The sequence below is a fragment of the Vidua chalybeata genome, chromosome Z (genome assembly GCF_026979565.1).
Source record: "Vidua chalybeata isolate OUT-0048 chromosome Z, bVidCha1 merged haplotype, whole genome shotgun sequence".
NCBI lineage: Eukaryota > Metazoa > Chordata > Aves > Passeriformes > Viduidae > Vidua > Vidua chalybeata.
The window spans coordinates 72,513,512-72,519,884 of record NC_071570.1 but is presented as its reverse complement, the minus strand read 5'-3'; positions in this window follow the sequence as shown (position 1 = coordinate 72,519,884).

The following is a 6,373-nucleotide window of genomic DNA, read 5'->3' as shown; positions in this document are numbered from 1 at the left end:
TAGACTACCTCCTCGCAGAGGAAGGAGGCATCTGTGGAAAATTTAATACTTCAGAATGCTGCCTAGAGATCGATGACCACAGTCATGTAATTAAAAATGTTACTCAAAATATTAGAAAACTAACCTGTGTTGGAACACTTGTTTGGAGAATCTGATTAGTGGGACAACTCGTTCACCTGGAATGGCAAATTGTGGAAGAAATTGGTCTTCTTTGTGGTGTGTGCACTAGCAAGTGTAATATTTCTACCACGTGTAATTCCATGTCTAGTCCAGATAGTAACCAGCATTGTCCAAAGCAGCATCGTGCTGCAAGGTAACGTGGAAGGGAAAAATGGTGAAAAAGTAACCGTAATAAAAGAACAGAGTGATCAGAATGCCAGAGATATGCTTGAACATCTCATTTTCCACAAGCAACTGAGAAAAGTCAAAGTGGAACTTTAAAAGGTTGATGCAGGCTAGAAGCCTGATCAAATAGTTAGAGGGGGGAATTGTTAACAATAGGTTAGAAAGGGTTGTAAAATAGTTGATAATTGTTAAGCAGGTGCTGTTAGTTTGGTTATGGTAAAAGGGGTTAAAAGGGTATTTATAAGAAACTCGGTACTCAACATACTGTATTACACCTGTGAAAAACGCCAATCACTTGTGTTAAAATTTTAGAAGTTTAATAGTAAAGAATAGTAATAAAAACAGGACAATAAGAATTTGGAGAATCAAAGTTAGGACAACAAAAGACAATAAAAAGCAAAGAATAACAGACATCCGTATGCTCTTGGGCACTAAGCCACAAAAGCATACCTCGCTAACAAAGGATTAACCCTTCAAACCCAATATGCCTGTTGCATATTCAGCTATCTCATACATGATTCACAAATTCTTTCCAAACAAAGGGTATTTTCTGGTTATTGTCAACTTCCCCCCTCATCTTGTAAATCAGTGTTTTGGCTCCAAGAAGTGTCGAATAAGTCTGGTTCTTCTCAATTATTCATAACAATCAGTTAACAAATGTTTTCTGAATATGGGACTGTGAAGGCAGTGGACTTGGATGGGCGTCCTGGTTGGGAATGGGAGGAAATTCAGGGAAGTGATGCAAAGCTTTTTTGTAAGTGACAGTCTGTTGAACCACTGAGAAGCTGGACACGGCTCTGTGAAACACGCATGTTAAAGACAAAAAAACCCGGGAACTGTCTCTTCCGATGGCTGAGGAGGTGGAGGGCCCTGGCCCCCGTCTCGGCCAGGCCGGGCCGGGCGGTCCTGCCGCGAGCCAGGCCCCTTTCCCCCTCCCCGGCCACCCGCCGGTCGCCTCATCGGCTCCGCCCTGGCCAGGCCAGTTCTTGATTGTTTTATGGGACTTTTTCTATGTTTGTCCCCATTTATGAAGGGATTAAACCAAAGCGTAAACATAAATGTTAAAAACAGGCAAAATGAGGCTAGGATCTTTTAAAAAGCTCCGGCCTGTTTATTAAAAATCAAAGCAACTGAAGACGAGAGCCCAGGGTAAGCCTGTGGCCTAGGCAGCAAGTCAGAGATACAAGTGTCAGCCTGTATGCAGCACAGGGTGCTTCCTTGGACACTGGCTCCGCAGAAAGACCCAGGCGCTCAGCACCCGGGGGTTTTAAAGTCTCTTAAAGCTGCCGGATTGGTGCGCTCTTGATCCTTTCATAGATTGGCCTTTTTCCGCTCACTGGTTGGTCCAATTTGCGGTGCGTTCCTGGCCAGTCATTCTGGGATGCTTCCATGTCACTGGCTGGCTCGTTGTCCGATTACAGTCCGGGCTGCTGTCATCAGGCCGTGAGGTAACCTTCTGGAAAGTTCTTACCACCCTCCTCTAGCGGGCACATGCTCATACTGCAGTACATTTAACTTCAGAACTTACTGCATTAATTAGGCATAACAAGTCATTACATTAATTAACAATTCATAACAACATGACATCATTAACAATTTATAACCCAACCTGTGAAAGCCAATTTTATTTATAACAATAACGTTGAAAGAAACGGGGGGAAAAGGTTCTCTAGACCAGACTGCAGTCCTACAAGGGGATATTGTGAAAAACACCAATCACTTGTTTTTTAAAATCTTAAAAGTTTATTAGTAATAAAATAGTTATAAATAAATAGTAATAAAATTAGAGTAATAAAAATTTGGACAATGAGGATTAGGACACTACGAGACAATAAAAAGCAAAGAACTACGGACGTCCGGATCTTTTTGGACACTGAACTGCCAAAAACATGCCTTGCGAACAAAGGAATAGCCCTTAAAAGCAACAGCCTGTTGCATATTCATATATCTCATACATGATGCATAAATTCCTTGCAGATTAAGAATTTTTCTGGGTTTTGTCAACTCCTTCCTCTTAATCCTGGTGGCTCCATAAAGATGGAGAGAAGGTGGAAGAATGTTTGTCTTTTCCCATAAGGAGGCAGTAACTCATTAGGTGTCCTGTTGCTGTTATCTCTGTGCGAAGAGCTTCTTGATTATCTTATCCCTTTCATGAGCTAGTAAAAAAAATATTACATTGCAGAGTTTCTATTTTACCATTATGTTGTAACCTAAAACTATATTTAACACACTACTTAGAAAGGATTAATACAGTATTACAAAATAACCCTCCATAATACATAGAGCATTCAATTCAATATTTGCTAAGAGCCAATTATAAAATACGCATTTTTCGCAGATATTTACTCTGTGACCACTGAGTTCTGTATAATGGAAGTCTCTACGGCACTATATGGGATCTTGCACGTTTGCCTGATTATCAGCACAAGAGACAAATTGTGTAACTCAGCAGACAAACTCTTAAACAGAGGAAGACAGGCAAGGAAGTCCTACCAGTGTAGAAAACATACCAGACTCAAAAAAATGTCATCCCTCATGCATAGGTGTCTAAGCTACTTTTTAAGAATGCCACAACCTCCACGTGTGCTCTGTCCTAGCACTTCACTGTTCTCTTCTGCAAGTTTCCTAATTTCAGTTTTCCCAGATACAATTCGGATTGCTACTTCAAAAAGGAAGTTAACACACTGATTTCTGCCATTAGAGTGGGTAAGAAAAACAGTCTTTACATATTTAAAGCCCAGAATGAGATGTTCCACCTTCTTTTGAGTAAAGAACCCCATGTTTTGTATCTCCAATCATCATAAGCTGCTCTTGTCTTTCTCTAAATGATCCACCAACTGAATGGTTGACAGCACACAGAACTAGACACCAGCTTAAAGCATCACTGAAAAGAGACTGGAAGGCAAAAGCAGAAGTCCCACTCTGCAACAGCACAATTCTGTTAATTCAAGTTTAACTTGAGAACCACGATAAATCTCATAAAGTTTTTCATCCAGCTCACATCCTGTATGTCTACCACCAAATGTGCCAATGTCTGCTTATCCCTACTTTATGTCACTTGATTTTTTTCAAGCAATAGCTTCATCTGTCAGCACCAATTGTGACTCTTATCCCACAGCAAGCCTCCAATTTTCATTAGCTTGATGTCATCTCAGATTTAAGAAAGTTTACCCCTTATTATGCCATACAGATCATTAATCCTTTAGTGGTTGCATTCTTTTTTCTTTCAGTTGATAAATGTCATCTGTTTTCTAATTATTGTGCTGTAGAGTTATAGAGAACTGGGGGCTGTGCCCACATGAATACTAAAGAAGCATAGGATGCTCTGTACCTTGGGTGCAAATTAAAGTGTGCAGCTATTAAAGCAGGCAGGATTTTGTACAATCTTGCACTAAATGGACAAGTTGTTCCCTTCAGTAACATTTTTCACTGCTTTCTTCAGGCATGGATGTATTTTTTGTGTTAACACTCTTGAGCTAAACATCATTGGTTTTCAGTTGATTAAGTAGAGAGGTGCCAGCTGTGTCAAGGTTCAGTAACAACTAGAAGTCATGACTGGCCATGCCTCCACAGACGTGTCTCTGGGCTTTGCAGGATAGCAGTGACATCAGAAAATTATAAAAAGGGCCCGCCAGAAACTGCTGCAGCCTGCAAATGCCTCAGGCATCTGTCTGGGACAAAGCTGTAGCATCCCATCAACTCTCCTCTCTCAGTCAATTCCCAAGCCTTCTGCCCTGGCGATGGCAGTGACTAGCTAGCATAGAGTAGTCCTCCTGGGAGTAAAAGACAGATTCCCCCATGGACTTCTGGCTCTTTGACCCCTGGTTTCTCCTTTCCCTGTTCCCTCATGGGTTGGATATATTGTTGCCCGTCTACTAATTGTAAAATATCAAAGATGATATTTTTACTAATTTCTTTACTTACATTCATACCAATACCTTACTTTGCCTGATCTCCTTTTCCCTTTTCTCCTAGTTTCACTCAGTTTTAGCCTTCCATATGTTTTCCCCTGACCCCTTCCTTGTTTTCTTAAACTAATAAAATGGGGAAAGCGGAGTGGAGGAAGGGGGAACAGGGGAAAGTGGAATAGAGGCGTGCACATAGAAAAGGGGAGAGAGAGGGATTCATGTAATTGTTACAATAAATAAGGTGCCTTATTTATTGTAACAATTTTTAGGTTACAGCCCAGTCCCCGACAAACATCAAGATGCTCTCCAGCATGATTGTGTGGCTGCCCTGGATCATTGTCGGCACCAGCACTGCCTGGATCATCCAACAGCCCAAGCAAAATAAATGGGTCACTCTTGTGAAGTCTTTACAACAGGACAGTTTCTGCATGGCCATGGGCAGCGTGGAAGAGCCTTTATCCCCATGCCTGCTGGGAATCCCTTTGGCATCCAAAGATTATCCCTATACAGGTAAGAGGCCCAACCCTGTGGGCACCTGGGATGAGTGGACAAAGATTTTACCACATGCACCACAAGAAGCCCAAGAATTGGGGTCTTCCAAAGCAACATTGTGTGTTCAGTTTTACTATAAGCAATCTAATCAGCTATGGTCTAAAGCCACGCAGGCCCAATTAATTCCTAGAAAAGATGTGACACCAATTTGAAAAGAACATAATTCGGCCAACTGGTGCAATTACACCAGTCCCATATTGTCTACGTCCTCTCCATACCCCAGAGTGCTCCCCAGGGGAGTGTTTCTTATCTGTGGGGATGGAGTGTGGGCAGGGTTCCCCTCACGACTCCAAGGGCAGCAGTGCCCACCATCCACCTCCCCCATTTTTAGTGGTTCCCTTATGAAATCAGGTATTTATTGCCTTCGATGGGTTTGTATTTTTCCCAAAGCTGCTTGTATTTGTTTGGGAAGCAGGAGTGCCTGTATGTGATCCTGTTTACTCCATTGAGACAGCTTTGATTTTGCTTCCCAAAATGAAAAAGCAGAAGACTGTAGCAGGAACTAAGTATAGATAACTTTTAATATATTGCTGTTGGTCTTTGCTATACCCGTGCCAAAATTGTGTGAAAATGTCAGTGTGTTCTCTTCCCTTCATTTTCACTTCCTGCTTTCCTGACCTATACAGTATTTTTTCATCTTGTATACCACTTTTATGCTCCCTGAATATGTTCTTTCCACTCTAGTCTGAGAATCTTATCTTGATCTCTGACTGTACTGATACAGTGGTTTACATTCTTTGTCCTCATGGCATTTGAGAAACAGCTTTCATTAGCTTAATCAAAGTTTCTAAGTCACTTGTATGTTCTAAAATTATGAAGAATTGAATTTCTACTGCGTGCTGTTGTAGCTGAAATTTATTTATAACCTGAATCCATTTATTCTGCCACTGATTAAAATCACTGTAAAGCAATGAGGCATGGCTTGTGGAGTTTGACTGATGGAGCTGTAGGCCTGTTTTGGCCAGCTATTTAATCGTATACAATGCATGCAAAACCAATTTTTAAACGAATTTAGAGTGTGTTGTGCTGCCCAGCCAACTGGACCGTTTTCTGTGTGCTGTGCAGTTGTGTGGGGGCACAGTTTGAATGCACCTCACAGTATTAACAAGGGAGAATGAATTGCATCCACTAAGAGCACGGAAATTTTTATCTGTGCCAGGTCACGGCTGTGGCCCCGACAGCACTGGGATTTATTCACATACTTTATAGACATACTGTGTCTAATTAGATAAATTTTGTGAAATCTCTTTTCTTACTCTGCTGTAAGATTATGCAATATTATGGCTGCAATCATTAGAAATGAACTGAGGAATTTTCTAAAGCCGTGAGAATGAAGCCACTCTTCAGGGTTCCACTTTGTTTTCTGGTTTATTTCCCTTTTGAAGTAAAAGAGGAAAGGGAGAAGGAAAGACATGGGAATGAAAGGAGATGGATATTGTTGGCAGTGTTTGTGGGGTTTGTGTCTTACTGTTCTTGCTTTTTGATTAAGCCTTGTTACTGAGACTGATTGTGAGGTCTCTAGGGATCTTCTCATGTACTTAGCAGCTTTTCTGGGATTTTAGACTGTG